Source organism: Eleutherodactylus coqui, chromosome 8 (assembly GCF_035609145.1).
Source record: "Eleutherodactylus coqui strain aEleCoq1 chromosome 8, aEleCoq1.hap1, whole genome shotgun sequence".
NCBI lineage: Eukaryota > Metazoa > Chordata > Amphibia > Anura > Eleutherodactylidae > Eleutherodactylus > Eleutherodactylus coqui.
The window spans coordinates 61,203,868-61,220,327 of NC_089844.1; the positions used below are offsets into that span (position 1 = coordinate 61,203,868).

The 16,460-nt window shown below is 44.1% G+C and overlaps 1 protein-coding gene across 1 annotated transcript in view; it reads left to right on the forward strand.

The window, feature by feature from the left end:
• Window positions 1–379: 379 nt before the first annotated feature.
• Window positions 380–16,460, forward strand: part of SH3BP4 (SH3 domain binding protein 4) — a 55,804-nt gene continuing 39,723 nt past the window's right edge. Inside the window, exon 1 of the mRNA XM_066575704.1 lies at window positions 380–465. The gene's annotated coding sequence lies outside the window, so the exon portion shown is untranslated. The remainder of the gene's footprint in view (window positions 466–16,460) is intronic.

The following is a 16,460-nucleotide window of genomic DNA, read 5'->3' on the forward strand; positions in this document are numbered from 1 at the left end:
GCCGCTTTTCTTGCACATGATACATATGTTGCATTGTGAGGCAATTGTGTATCCTGACTTTAAAATACTGTGAACCAATGTGTTCTTGCAAATCATTGAGTGTTTTCTTTACTGCAAGATTGATTGCAACATTTGTTTCCACATTTCATTTTCGATCACTTTTTTGTATTAAATTCCATAGTGTATGAGCAGGTCTGCTTGTCAAACACAAGGCTGCTGGTATCAGTCTGGTAACCTGACCCTCCAGCATCAGGATTCCTGAGACAGATTGTATCTGCTCTACAGGAGTTAATAAGGATCACAAACATCCCCCACTCTGGCTCCACCCCCTGGGAGGGGTCACCATTGGCTCCTCCCACTCCCCCTCTCTAAGCAGCTGGGACTATTCCCTGGGCTAGAACACAGCGGAGAGGAGAGGATGGGGCGGCGGTGACCCGGGATTAGAGGATCCCCGGTGTAACGGAGGTGAGACCCTGATCCACTGCGGTGTACGTGATGACTCCTGTGTCTATAGTGACGGGCATGTAGTGGGCTGGCAGCTGCAGCGTAGATCTCATTGCTGACTTGTGTCTTGTTGTGCATCTGTCATGCTGCTTCTTATTGCCCCCCTGTGGGGTATCAGCCGGCTATCTGTCTCTGTAGAGGATCGTGCGTGCTTCGTATTCCACGCAGCAGAGCTAAGTTTGTCATTTGACACAATACTCTTTTTATAGATCACATGTGGAAACATTGTCTTGTCTTCCCATAAGAGTTAAATGACAAATACATCTCTGCTACATCTGTCCCCAGACTTTGCATGTGTTTAAAAAAAAATGGAGAAAGCACAAACCTGTAGATACATGTTTCTGGAGATCCCTACAACTTGGGACAAAACAGCGATCATGGGGGCAGGCATTTTTTTTTTTGACTTCCCGTCAGTGATTCCATTGAAGAATGTAACAGACATCCTCTCCCTAGGCTGATAACAGAGAACAATAGATTGCATTCAACTGCATAGTAATTGTTGATAACCTTTTGACTTGGGGTTTAATATCTCTTTAAGGCCCGTTAAAGATTTTGGCATCATACAAATTGCATGAAGGAAGTATCCGGCACGCTCATGCCATAGGAATGTCATTGTGATTCCTCCCATATGTAGATACCTTGGGGGCAGAAAGCAGTAGGGTTCTTACGTGGGTACATTAACCTGCTGGTAGCGGATGTCCGCAGAACATGGCATTCTGGAATTTTTTAATAATTTTGATTATGCAATCTGAAGAGCTGAAGTTCTGCTTAATGGTAAGTAATACAGTATATTTACAGTTAGCTGCTGCTCATAGTCCCTTCCACAATGGAAATGCAGTTATTAAAATGACTCCTGATTTATGTCCTACCTGGTTTGCAACCAATCCCTTTAACTCTACAGAACATTAGTGACCCTTCGCCCGCTGCCAAAATTAGCCTCCTCTCAGTAAATGTTTACTCTTCCTGCATTTCTTTACATTAATTGCCTTCTCCCAGTGTTTGCATGTGTGCCGCTCTCCCGCAGGGTCAGGATTATTCTGGTTGCAGTTGGATTAACTGTTATTTACAAGGTACGATATATGCATATAATGTGTGTGGTTGCTTGCTGTATTACATGTCTTCGTGCGTGCGGTGAACTTCTTCCCTGGCTTGGTCTGTGTGTCAGGTTACTTGGCCTGTAGGACTGAGCCTCTGGTTCCTGAGTGTTACACGTAGCGATACGTTCTAGCGATAATAGTATGGGAACTATAGGAGACTTGAATTGCTAGAAAAAAATATTACAGGTTATATTACTTATACTCTTGATTGCCGTTTTGACTTTAATTGAGAAGTGATTCTTATGGGCCATAACGATCATGGACAAGACCCTCCTCTATGTGACTGGCCGAGTTGGCACTTTAAAAGTAAATAACATGACAGATCAATGGATGGTATAGGACTGATGCCAGAATGCATCAGGTTCCATCAGTGCTGTCTTCACATTGGGAGACTTTTCAAACTAGTATTTTGCTTTCTGCTTTGCTGATCCGTTGTGGGAATAGCGAAACGGAAAGAAAACGCTTCCATTTTCAAGCCCACAGAAATGCATTGGTCTTCAGTTTCAATCCATTTCAGTATTTTTTTGGTCTCATTTCAGTTTTTTACACTGGATCAAAAGTGCAGACTGCTACGCTTTTGTTTCTAGAATAGAATACAGATGGATCCTTCCCTGTTTTTTTTTTTTTTGTTTTTTTTTGCATTGTCCTCAATGGGAGGTGGATGGAACTTGAAGACTGTTTTTCATTTCCAGTTTTGTGTGTGGTGGTAGATCTTCAATGAATTTCGCTCAGTAGTTAGCATTGTTGCTTTGCAATGCTGGAGTCCTAGCTTCAAAACTCATCACGGGCAACATCAACTCTACAAAACTCCGTACAGCCATGACCCTTGGCCAGATTTGAACCCGCAACTACAGCAGTGCTAACACCTGAGCCATCACACTTGTTCTTTCCGTGCCAGAGAAATAGAATAGGAAGAAGAATAAACACCAAGAGAACATTGAAAGCCAATACAGACATCACCCTTGGTCAGATTTGAACCTACAATTCCCACACTGCCAATCTGACCAGGGGTGATGGCGTAATCGAGTTTTAAAATTGATGTTGCCCTTTATGAGGTTTGAGCCTAGGACCCCAAGCACTGGAAGGTAAGGGCTTATTCACACGGGAGTATGCGTTTTTACGTTCGCCCAACGGCGACGTAGAAGCACGTAAACGGGCGCACGAATCTAACGTTTGTGCGCCCATTCAGATGGCAGGGGCCTGGCGCATATATGCTGAGGCTGCAGTGCCATTGGGCATGGGGAGACAGTTTAGCCCTGCTGAGCTGTCTCCCCTTTCCCTCCCCCTTATTGGCTCACCTCCTCTCTCCTCCCCTCCGGCTGTTTGCAATGGGAGGGGGTGGAGCTAAGCTTCTGCCCCCTCCCCTTGTCCGCAACCAGCAATGGGAGGGGCAGAGCTTAGCTCCACCCTCACTTCACCCATTGCAAACAGCTGGAGGGGAGGAGCGAAGGGGGAGGGAGTTAAGCAGTCATGCTGCTAAACTCTCTCTTACCTCCCTTCTCCGGCCGCTGTCATAGGCTCCCATTGTAGTCCATGCAGCAGCCGATGTATTCCAGGTAAAAAGATAGTTCCAGGACTATCTTTCCTGCCCGGCGCTATATTGGCCAGCCATGTAAATAAGCCCTAACTGTTAACCACTGAGTCATGTTCCCTGAAAAACCACCGCCACATTTTAAATGGTGAAAAAAGGATGTAAGTGCAAGGCCTCATTCACACGAACATATGTGTAAAACGCTGCGTGGATCCTGCAGCGTTTTATTGGCCTATGGAGCCGATTATCGCCACGTATGGCAGCAAGTGCACTGCATGGTAGTGTATCTCACCCACGGTGCCATGCGCAGTGAGACTTGGTTTTTTTTTTTGTTTTTTTTGTTTTTAATTCCCCGTTCTGCCTCATAGCGGCGTTGTGCATGCAACGTCGCCATACGCAATGTAATGTTGCATATACTACCCATAAAAGTATCGGGCTGTTTGCACATGATACGCAGTGAAATAGAGCATTCGTCCATCTTTTTTTTGCACATGTTACTCGCAATGTTTACGCGCTAATGTGAATGGATCAATGAAAATCGCCACGACAGAGTATCCATGGAATACAGGCTGTGATTGATCTCAACATGTATTATGGCTGCGGGGCAGCAGCTGCAGTCTATCATTAGGCAGAGGAGTGTTCTTCATTCATCCATATGTCTAAGGGCTCCTTCATACGAGTGTAAGTGTATTTTGGTCTGTGAATATACGGTATATGCATGGACCAAAAATTGCCTATGTATCTGAGCCCCACTTTTTAAAAAAAATTCTTTTTGCAGACGTAACTGATACATATTTACGTGCACAAGAGAGACCATTCATTTCAGGAGCAAGTATGCAGTGAATACTCGTGTATCATATATATTCACTTTATATTTGTGAAGTCCCATTGACTTCAATAGCCTATTTCAATATGTAATATTAACCAAAACTGGACACTTTTTTCCCCCACTCAACCTGAAATTGCATGCAAATTATGTACATGTAAATAAGGGAGATGGAATAAAACCTCCACAGTGCCACCTATTGGAAGGCAGCATTCCTTCAAGCCAAAGTTAGACTCTTTATACAAGCCCAGTAACAATGATTGGGAATTAAAAGCAATGCCAGGCTCCATGCACAGACAGCTGTTTCAGGTGTTACAAGGCTTGTATAAAGAATCTAACTTTGGCTTGAAGGAATGTTGCCTTCCAATAGGTGGCACTGTGGCGGTATTATTCCATATCCCTTATTTGCATATTACCCAGAGGAGCATGAATGCCCTTTTGAGTCTCCTCACTCACAGTCTAGATGCTCTCCCTAAGGAGAAAAGATAGCGTCATTTACATGTGAATAACCCCACTGAAATCAAAGGGTTTTATTCACTGCATATTACGCACGTATAAAATACACGGTGTATTAATGCCTATATAAATCCAAGAAACTTGGACCAGTATCTCGCTTGGAAACTTGCAATTCTGGATGCACGCACAATGAGTTTTTTGCTTAAACGCATTGCCCTGCATCTATGTACTTGTGATTTTTCATGTGTGTGAAAAGATCGCAAGTGCTTCCAATAGATTTTTTTTCCCCTTAAGATCCCTTAGGAGGAAAAGGCCAAAAATGCTGTGTTTTTTTTTTTTTTCTTCTTTTCTTTCTTTCTTCAATCTCCTAGCTGCGAGCGAAGAATCGCTCATGTGAATGAACGCCCTGAAATCAATATGTTACTAATATGTGCAAGTTCCATCCATATCACTATTAGATGCAACTCGCATGTGAAACTCGCCAGTGTACGTGCACCATATGGGCCCATTCAGACGGCCATATATTTGACCTGTGCGCTGTCCGTCTATTCCAAAGACAGCACATGACCCATAATTATAACTAAGGCTATTCTCAGGACCACTTTTTCACATGGAGCGATGATCAGTGCGAAAAAAGTCCCTGTATGTCCTAATCTCACCTGCTTTCATGGGTTAGAATGGCACATACAAATCGCAGGATCCGTGTGCGCTCCGATGTGAGTTGTGCACATGTTTCTCAAGTGCAACTCGTATGTTGGCCTAACGCACTTCGAACCTTTTGCAAAAAAGCGTAGACCCAAAACAAAATGGTCCGCTACCCACAGTCCGCTTCCAGCTTTAAAGCATGAATGTTGTCTGATCTTTTTGTTTGCAGTGGTTTTATGCATGAGGCTTTCGGTGTGAATAGTAAAAAATGACATTTCCTGATTTCCTCACCTGACGTTCTCCATATATCCACGTTTTTTGTTGTTAATATCCATCCTCGAAGCATTCGGTTTGAACAGTGCCTTACAGCAAAGAGCATGAGTCATGTATCTAGTACCACGGCAGGAACAGATCCTGACTTGGTAGATCAAAGGGGTTTCGGAGGTGTCAAACAGCAGCCGCTGGTATAAAACGAGCCGCTGGCTCCAAACCAAAGCTGCTCCCGTTCTCCCCTAGACTGAGCAATTAGCGTTCAAACAAGTGAAAGTGAACAATAATTATTTGTGTAAACACATGCGAACTATGACCGATTGTTCACTTTTCGTTTGTCGTTCATTTTTGGCAGGTGTAAAAATCGGCGGCTCATTCGCTTATCGCTTAAACAGCGCTCATTCGGTCCTTCTCATTGACTTGTACAGCGAATGTAAACATTTTCTCGTTTGGACGAGCAACGATGTATCTGCCTGTCTAAACAGGCTGCACGAGAGTGAACGAGCTAGCGGTGACGTCGCCCGCTCATTCAAACGGCAATCGGCTCATTTAACAGAACCCTCAGCTTAGAAGTTGCAGCGGTGACGTTGCGCATACATGTGACCGCTACAGCCAGTCGCCTATGATCAGGGCGCACAACGTGGTATATGTAGATGTGCTTGTTACCCATGCTGGGCAGTTGGTCACTGACCGATGAGTGCGTTCGCTTCCTACGTAAGACTTATATGGCATTTTTTTGTTAATATAATGGAACCGAAAGCAAAACAGTGATGTGAACGCAGGCGAAGTGGCTCGTAGAGTTGTTTCCGGCACATTCGTGTCCAACGCCTTAACTACGCTCGGACGAGCGCGATAATGGGGTCGTGAATTCCCTGCGGATGCAAGGTGTTTTTATGTCAAAACAGCCTCGCATTACTTCGAGGAAGAAGCGATCCTCTGCTGCGGACGATCGCAGAGTTTTCCCATTGAGACATCACATCATGTGCATCTATCGTGTTGTTCGATGCTGCTGCCGGCCCTATTGAATACAATGAGGGAGCATGCACAGGGAGAGAACATGCCACGAGTTGTTTCACGCAGCGCAAAGCAGGAAACCATTGCTCATGTCTATGACCACTTGCAAAAGAATGGGGCTCACATTTGTGCGTTCTTTTTTTTTTGTTTTTTTCCTGGCCCGTGTAAAGGCAGCTTTAGGCCGGCTTCACACAACTGAGCTGGATTGCTCATGTGGGATCTCACAGTGGATTCCGGCTGTGAAGCTGGCCGGTGACCACGCCGTGTACCTGTGGTTTCTGCATTGCCTATAACTGCTGCAGCTCGCCGCTGGTCATGCGCAGTACAGATCTTTTAAAAAAAAAATATTTATATGTCCTGTGCCGTCGCTTAGTGATGACGCAGAAACCTGCAGCCCACACGCAGGTTAATAGAGTATGAGCTGCGGGTCGGACAGCCTCCATTCACTTTAATGAAAGACGTCCGCGCCAAGTCCACAGCAAAATAGAGCATGCTGCAATTTATTATTATTTCCCCCCCCGGAAAACACAATTTGTGTCCACCAGTATGGGCAAAAAAACTAAAGTACATTCCTTTCAATGCGTGCGATTTGCTGCGGATCCTCCGCGCAGACGCCGATCGTGGATTCCGCAGTAGGAATCAGAATGTGAAGCTGGCCTTACGCATATGTCTACACAGGTGGCAGCAGACCTGCAGTGTAAAATCCGCATTAAGCCCGCAGCGTTTGGTGGAGAACACACCCCCTCATTTGAAGAGGTGAAATCTGCACCAAAAATTCAGAGCAATATAATTGACGAGCTGCAGTTGTAAATTCGTGTCTGCAGCACGAATGAATGAAAACAACTGGTATTTAAACCATGCGATTAGTGAATGAGTCAACAATTTTTATGCCTGCGTAAAATGAATGAAAAAGTGACCAGTGTGTCGTTCGATTGTTGGCTGCGTTTACACTGACTGGATATCGGTCATATTTGCTCGTTCGAAGGACCTTGAGGCCTTATTCACACAGGCGAGTGCGGTTTTATTTTTTGACAGCTAAAAACTGATGTTTTGGGGGTTTTTTTGACTTTTTTTTTACATCCTTTTTTTTCAACGTGCATGTGGCAACGGAATGCGATCCATTCTTTCATGTTGATGAAGAAAAACGGAAGGTGGCCCAATTGATATTTAAAACTCCTATTGAAGTCAGTGGTGCGTGAAAAATAATGCGGGTTTTCTGCTGCGGAAAATTCGCCACGTTTTTATAGTATCAACAGTGCGGATGAATTTCATCCCCACGCTACGGGAAAAATCTGCAGCATAAATTAACCTGCGTTGTGGATTCTATAAATCGGCATGGTGTCTGTTTATGCTGCAGATTTTCAGCCTTCAAATTAGGGTGTAAAATCCATGCGTTACAGAGAGATTTTGGCGCAGATTTTTTTTACGCGGATCTGCACCAAAATTTACTGTTGGTGCAAATTCACTACGCATAAATATACCCTTAGGCCAGCTTCATACGGACGAAAGCGGATTTGTGTGTGCAATAGCGCATTGGCCGTTGCATGCCTTAATGTACTTTTCATGCGTGTGTTTTAAAAAAAAAAAACCAAAAAAGCAACCATTCTTCCATTCGTTGAAATGGGCAGTTAGTGTAATTAGTTCAATATGTGCTATTTCCCTACGTAAATATACAGGAAAATGGAGCAACATTCCCGAGTCGAAATCTGCACCATTGTGCGGATTTTGATCCCAAATCACCTGCTGCTGATTTCGGCCTGTCGCTCCGTTTGCATCGCACTCGGCATCCCCTGACTGCAGCACATGGAACAGCCCTAAAATCCCTCACTTGGCAACCGCTACTATGCACTGCAATCGCCGGTCAGGTGATGCGCTTACTTCACATCACTTGACTGGCAGTTACAGCGCTTAGTAGCCGTTGCCGGGTAAGGGATGTACGCCTCAGTGAGAGGCAAGTTTGATTGCGGGTTGAAAGGAGCGTCCGGCCAAAAGACGTTGCAAATATGCAGCTGATTTCAAGTAGAAAAATCAACGCAGATGGTCCGGATTTTAACGGCTTTGGATGTAGACATGCTGCAGAAAATCCGCAGTGTTCCCGGTACGAATAAATGTACTCTTTGGAGGCCTTTTCCAAAATCTGTGTTAGGCCGGCTTCAGACGGGCGAGAAAATCGTGCGAGATTTGTATATTGTGAGATACTCAAATATAAACCCCATTTTTTTGAATGGGGTCATACACATGCGCAGTGTTTTTCCGCATTGCACTCTAATGTGGGAAACCAATCACGACATGTCCTATTTTTGGGCGCGCCCTCGCATCGCAGCTCCCCATTATTTTCAAAATCACATGTTGGTGAGGGCAAAATCGGGCCGTGAATCACTCACCCATGTGAAGTTAGCCTTGCGCCGCTGTGTCACATGGCGTCTTTAAAACGCCGCACTTCACGATTTTGATCGGTGTTTTTGATAGCATGTCACTGCATTTGACAGCTTTTTTTTTTTTTCTACGCACCCGATCATTGTGAGCAGACCGCTCTTGAAAGTGGCATAACTCAAAACACCGCATTCTGCGAGGCCTCGTTGAAATCAACGGGAGTGTTGTACCGCGATTAGCGCTGCCTTCAGAACGTCGCAGTAAAAAGCGTCCTGCGTGAGAACGGCATTAGGATTCGATCGCATCCTAGGGGATCAGGAAAGCTTTCACACAGGGTGGGATCCAAGCCATGTTTTCCTCTCAATGATAGATCCCTAATACAGTCGTGTTCCACTTGGTAGGATGCCGGGTTTATCGCATTTACCCTACTAATAGGCCTTAAAAGTTGTCTTCCCAGGTTGTAAAGCCATGGCGATGCATTTACTGCTCCAGTAAAGCTGCTGAAATTAATTACCTCCGTCTGGCTGTGGTAATTTCCTAAACCTGCAGGACATGACAAATATGGAGGCTCCTGGCCATGTAAAACTTGCTTCCACACCTGCTTGTTAGCTGCTCAGCAGAGCTGGCTCTTCATGCAGGAATTACTAGTATGTTGGATACCAGAGCCGTGTAGTAGCGCACGCCTGTGTAGTAGTAGCGCCAGCTGTGTAGTAGTTGCGCACGCCTGTGTAGGTAACTGCAGCCTTTTTTTACCTCACGGTTCATTCTTGGCTGTCCTGTGTTTTGCGTAAACGAAGCTCACAAAGCCTGAAAGGGGAGACAACAAGCGGATGTCAGGGCAGCAGCAGAAGTCTCCATGGTAATGGAAGGCCCAATATCTGGCTAGAGCAGTGAAGGGCTCTCTGGAGGCTTTATAAGGGCAAATACATGTATATTCACTGTCCCGGCTGCTCCGTGACGGTACAATAGGTAGACTTGCAGCTGTACATGGATTAACACATTCCTTGCAGTTTATGGCCTTTGGTGTATTGCAGTGTAATCTAGTTTTGCCGGTATTTGATAGGGTTAATGTGGTAACGTATTTATATAACGATGACTACGGCCTCCTGCCAGGATTGTGCTTTGTTGTACTACAGGCGCAGCTATTCTCCTCTTCTGTACTGCTTAGTCTTCGTAAATAAACCTATTTTGCCACGTCCCCGGTAGTGACATGTGAAGCTAAGCACCTGCGGGACACTGCTTCCAGACAGAAAACCAACTTTTTTTCCCCCATCCATTAATTGTTTTAATCACCAACACACCTGGTGACAGTTCAGAATTTTTTTTTCCTTTAACCATTTGGTGACCACCAATATGTCTTTTTACTGACCTCACTAATGGGCTTTAAACTGGCACAACCATCTTTACTGGCTTTACTGACAACCAAGCTCCTGCTCTAACTGCCAGTAGCAGAGAAACCTCAGATCGTGACAGGTGAACCCCGTACATGTCACAATCAATAGCAACTGCAGCATGTAAGCAGATGCCTGTTTTCATTCGGCACCCCGCCGTGCGATCACAAGGTACCAATGGGTTCACATGTTGGTCAGAGGCCTGACAAAGCCTCTATGTCTTGCCATATAATTCAGCCTATTAGACTCGACCTCTAGCAGAATCTAATGGGCTGATGTCAAGCACAATAAGGGCTAATGCCCACGGCCGGATTTCCGTCGCGTGAAACACAACGGAAATCCGCGGCGTTACACCACAGCTATTAGCTTCTATTGAACCTAAAAGCTCAATGTTCACGCTGCGGGATTCCACCGCGGAATTCCGTAGCGTGAAATAACCCGCTGTCCTATTTGCCACGGGAATTCGCGCGACTGACTTCCATTGTAGTCAGTGGAGGCCGGCTGTCACGCTTTACTTCCGCTGTAGCACAGCGCAAGTATAGCGTGAATTTCTAGGGGGCTTTTATGTCTTCTTCCCAACAAAAAATGTAGTAAAAGTTATAGAATGCATTATATGTATCCCAGAGTTGTTGCCATTAAAAAAATACAACTCGTATCACAAAAACAAGCTCTCATACAGCTATGTCAATGAATTATGGCTCTTGCAATGCAATAATGAAAATCGCTTGGTCCTTAAGGCAAAAATATAGTCTGGCCACTAAGGAGTTAATTCAGAATGTCTGAATAAGACCCCTTGCACACGGGTGGATTTGCATTGTGGAATCCGTAGCGGGCGTCCGCACCAAATACCTTCCATAGCATGCTATGGAAAAGTGATACTTCCTGCACACAAGCGGAAACCAATTGCAGTTTCCGCTCCTGGAAGAAAAATCACACCACTCTCCATTTTTGAGCAGGTTCCAAGACAATAGAAGCCGTCCAATCTGCAATTGATACTACAGAAAGGGCGTGGATTTTTTAAAGCAGGTGTTTACAAAACGGTGGTGGTGAGGATGTCACAAATCTAATGACATCAAAATCTTCCACCAAAGGTCACGTAAAGGGGTCAAACTGTGGTGCAAGAAAAAGCCTGTAGGCTAGATTACTGCAGCAGGTAAGACCGGGAGAGATGTGATAATGTGTATGACCCACTGAAGACTCCAACATGTAACCCTTAGGCCCTTTTCACATGGCAGTTTTGTGGTTAGTTTTTGTTTGGCCAAGGTGTGAGTACAGAAACATATTTCTCCATTATATTCCTTGGTGATGGTTTCACTCCTGGTTTTGGCTTACAACTACTAAGCAAAATACTGCCGTGTAAATCTAGCTTTACGGCCCTTTTACACAGATTATCATTCAAAAAAAATCGTGAAAGTGACCGCTAATTATGCAGTCCAAACGCAGCCAACAACCAACAATAAATCATTCACTTTTCATTCGTCATTCACTTTATGCAGGATTAAAAGTTGTTGGCTCGTTCACTAATCGTTTGGTTTAAATACTGATCATACAGTCGTTCTCATTCGCTTAGGCTGGGTTCACGCGTGAAGATTTGATTTGCGCATTCCAAGATCGGCACCCGTGCGGATGATACAAGGTAATTTGTGGCCATTAAAAGGCATCACCTTTTGCAGCTTCACTCAGAAGTGCGGGTAAGAGTTGTAATTGCCGAGAGCGAAATAAAAATTGCATGCTCTATTTTTGCGCAGATGAAGTCAATAGATGTGAGTGTTCAATCTCCCACAAGCAATTAACTTGAGATCGGACAGAGATCTACCGCGCAAATAATATGCAGTGCATAACGTACATCCGTGCGGAAAAATGCCTGCATCTCTGAATGTGAACGACTGAGCCGTTTCTGGTTTGAACGAGCCAACAATGTATCTGCCTGCCTAAACAGGCTGCCTGAGCGAACTGACATCACTCACTCGTTCAGACGCTAATCGTTTGGTGTAAATGAACACTTGGGCCATTCTCACACAAACGTTTGTGGAAACGCTGCCTTGTTTTAATGCGTTCTACAGTGTTAAGAGCTGTGTTTTACAAAGAAATGCTGAAAAATAGAACATACAGCACTCGATTTAGTGTGCGATACAAACTGCGCTAACGCGTTCGTCTGATAGGCTCCATTGAAATGAATGGTGGCTTAGAACGGCATTTAAACAGCACGTTAAACCTTGTTTAAAAAATAAAAGGCTGTGTGACAATTGCATTGGACCTGTTTCTCACATATTTATGTGCGTAATATGGGCATATCCTGGAACAACATGCATCAGTATTGTATTTATATTTGAATTCATTGCTATTATAATCTATTTGGCAAAAATAAGTAGTTTTTATTTTATTTTTTTTGCACATTGGGAGTTTTAATTTAGCTTAATAAAACTTTGTTTTAAACTCCGCTTGCGTACTGGACCACTTTTCCATTTTAAACTATGAATGCAAATAAGAAGACCTCTATTCAATCACTCTTCATAGACATTTATGGGTCTATTACAGCCATAAAGAAGATGCGTTCTATATTTCAAATATGTGTGAAGGTACTCTAATAAGGCTGCTTCAGGTTGAGTATATAAAACGCACGGGTGAGTGCGATATCGCGCTTGCCAATGTGCTTTTTGCACACCGATGGGAGGCTTTTTTAAAATTCAGAAGTGCCTAGCATCACTGCTCTGAAACTGCGATCCTCAGACGCGTCTTATTACAAGGGTTTCCCATTGATTTCAATGGGAAACGTTGCATTGCATTGTACTGGCATGTATATTGCAAGGCATGCGAGTGCCATATAAAGTCCCATTGAAAGCAGTGGGTGATGCGTTCCGCAGAAACGCCCAAAGATAGAAAATGCTGCAATTTTTATCATGCAAGGGAAAAAATTGCTCATGTGAATGTCTAGTAAAAAGAATTGAGTTCATATTTGGGCGTCTTGCAACACATAAAACTTGTGTGAATAAGCCCTAACAAACCTAAAAATGCAGATGGTATACTGCTAAAGTATACTCACCTGAAAACGGCATTAGGCCAATTTCCCAGGAATGTATTGTAATACGTCTGTAATTTGGACATGTTACAGACAAAATTGCAACTCCGTATTTGCATTCATTGGCATTATTTTCTATTGTGCATATACGGATCTGTAACTTTCCCTCCTTCAAAATTTAGAGGGACCGTTATGATACCAAGTGGGCTGAAGGAAGTAGCGAGCAGTCTGGCCCTGGCGGACATGAAGCCCGGGCGCGCTCTGCTAGTTTTAAAAGCCGTCCGGCTCTTGTCGGCAGCCAAATATTGGGCTCTCATACGCAATGAATGAACATATGCCAGTGTGAATGTATCAATGAAAATCAATGCACTTTCATTGACTTTATTCAGCATGTATATTGCGCATGTAATAAGCAATGAAATGATGCTTGTGTGAGCCTGCTCTTACTCTGGCTGGCTGCAATATTGCTGTGCTTCCACATCTCCCACACCACTGGTTCCTATGGTTAACCTACTGATCCCCTCGCACACATGTGGCAGGAAACCGTCCAGGAGGTGAGAACGAGCAAATATTTTAAAAAATAAAACAGTGACACTGGCTTGACACCCTTGGTGACTGTTTCCCAACAAGTCTTGATGGCACCCCAACAGGTCATGTTTTCAGGATTTCCGCAGTGTTGCACAGGTGATGTAATTATTCTCAGTGCCTCAGACATTGCCATAGGTGTTCTTATATAGTATATCCCAAAAATATGACCTGTTGGGTTGCCCTGCATTTGGGAATTGCTGCCCTAGGCACTGGCCCTCCAGTACCTAGTGGCAAATACAGCCCTAGCTCTGTGTATGAGACCTAATAGGTAACCTTGGAGCTATTAGGAAAATGTCACGTGAACAATTAGAGGTTTTGAATAAAATAAGACCGCTAGCCTAATGAGGTAGATACATGTGCAGGCCTATATTTATGCTTTTGCATCATTTGGCTGATCAGTATTGTTTAATGTTTCCTCTTTCCACTCCTAGAGCTAATGAACATTGGTTTTTCTGCAGTATTAGGAAGCCTTGTGTGCGTCTGCCAGTCTGCTTAACAGGATGGCAGAGCCTCATGCCAAATCAAGCAGCTGCTAAAGGCATATGCTTACCGTCCAAATTGTAGTTAGCTGCCTTTAATCAAAAAACTAATCTCCATGCAATGATGTATATACAGGAATTTAGAATGATGTTATTGCCCTGTTTAGGATTAGTTTGCTTTTGTATTCTTTGTCACATCTCCATCAACCAGTTTATATGGAATCTAGTCTGTATACTTTGTGCTGCTTTTTGGGATTCCTGGGTTTTACATTGTTTCAATACATCTTTGTTTTTGTTTTTTAGTATAAATGTAGGAATGTGTATGGTTTATTTTTTATTTATTTTACATTTTTCAATGCAACCTCTTTGAAAATGAGGAGAAAGTGTATCTATTTGTATTCCTTGATGTTGGGCTAATCCTCCTTTCAGGATTTACTGCAGGTTTAGGGGTAAATGGCATTCCAACAAATGTCCATACAATTGTCAACAGTCTAATATATCTTTCCCTTAATTTTATGATGGGTATGTTGTATACTCTGACATTGCCACCCATGGGCAAATACCGTAGCTTGTCTATGTAGTTCACAACTCGCTTATTGATTTCTGAACAATATGGGTGATTGCAGTCAGCCCAAATCACGAAGGCCATGTGTAGAGCTGGTTGTATTCACCCTAAATAATCATGGCCAGGGCCTTGCCGTTTTTTTTCAGCATGACCTTCCATCCAAGGTCAACAGTCATCGGGTGGTTCTGGTTTTAGAATCTCAGGGAAAATATTGCTTATGCTATATTTACACTGGTGAGAAACTTGTGTGAGTTTCAATACGGTGCATATGGGTGACGTTGCATACGCAGCTTTGCTATGAGACAGAGCAGGGAATAAAAAAAGTTGCATTGCGCATGAAAGCGTGCGTATGATACGCTGTGATGTGCAGTGAACTATCACTAACCACCGGCTCCCAGTGCAGTAAAATGCTGCGTCACCCCGAGCATCACTGGGACGAGCTGCCAGACTTAGTTTGACCAACGAATTGTCCCGTGTAAATGGGGCATTTGAAGCAAGGAGATGAGATTAGGATCTAGAATTACATGGAATACGGCGGCGGGTATCCATGTAATTGCTAAGCATCGGCGAGGGAAATACAAACAAAAAAAGGTGTACTGGGTATAGCAGCCCACGTGTATAAACGGTCATGTGCCGTACAATGTTGCAGCCGTATGTAGGGTCGCGGCCAGGCTTACGGCTGGATTTCCAATGCAGCTAGGGCTTATTTTAAAGCATTTACAGTGGGACTTCCTACTGTAAGAGTAGCATCGCACTGCACGAAAACCATGTTTTCATGTGATGCACCACATAGGAAGGCTCCATAGGAACACATGGCCTGCAAAAAAATTCCAAATTGCGGCTGTATAGAACATGCCATGATTTTGTATTCTAGCAATGTTGCCGTTTAGAAAACACTGCTCATGTGAAAGAACCCATTGAAACCATGGGCTTTTCATACACGTGCTTTATAGCGCTGTTTCATTGCTACAAGATCATGCGATTATTTATTTATTTTTTGTAGCCTGTGTGAAAGCGGCCTATGGCTGATCTTTGACATAGATTCTGTAGCGAAATCCATGTCAAATCTGACATGTGAACATACCTTACAGATTGTATTGCATTTATGTACGGTTGAGGAACGCTTAGGGACCAAGGCCTCATCGAATCTGAGCGGGAATGGGTTAAGGTCATTTAATATGAAGTCAATGGAGGTTGGGATTGATTATAAGGCTGCTTAAATCAATGTCTATCAAGTTCATTGCAGTGCCAGCTGTGAGCAGGTTGGAAGGTGCTGGAGGCTGCTGGGGAGAATTTACAGCCCTGGTGATGACAGCTGATTGGACAGGAGAAAATGGCAGGAAGAAGCTTGAGGCTGGGTTCACACCAGGCGGATTTGCCGCGGAAATTCAGTCCAGAATTTCACTGTGGCCGCAAATCCTGGGTTTAGCTGGCCATGTGGACGAGATTTATCAAAAATCTCGTCCAGATTCCCCGAATGCAGCATGTCAATCCTTTTTTTTTTTTTTTTCCCCATTGCGGCCGTGCTGCTCTCTAAGCACGGAAAAGCATGCGGCTAAGCAGCTCCAAAACCCATGACAAAGTGCCGCAGGTTTTGAAGCTGCGCTTTCCTGGTGGAAATCTCGCGGTTTTTCATTGTGGCAAAACCGCAAGATTTCTGGCGGGATTCCGCCCTGTGAGAACCCAGCCTGAAGAATCTTTC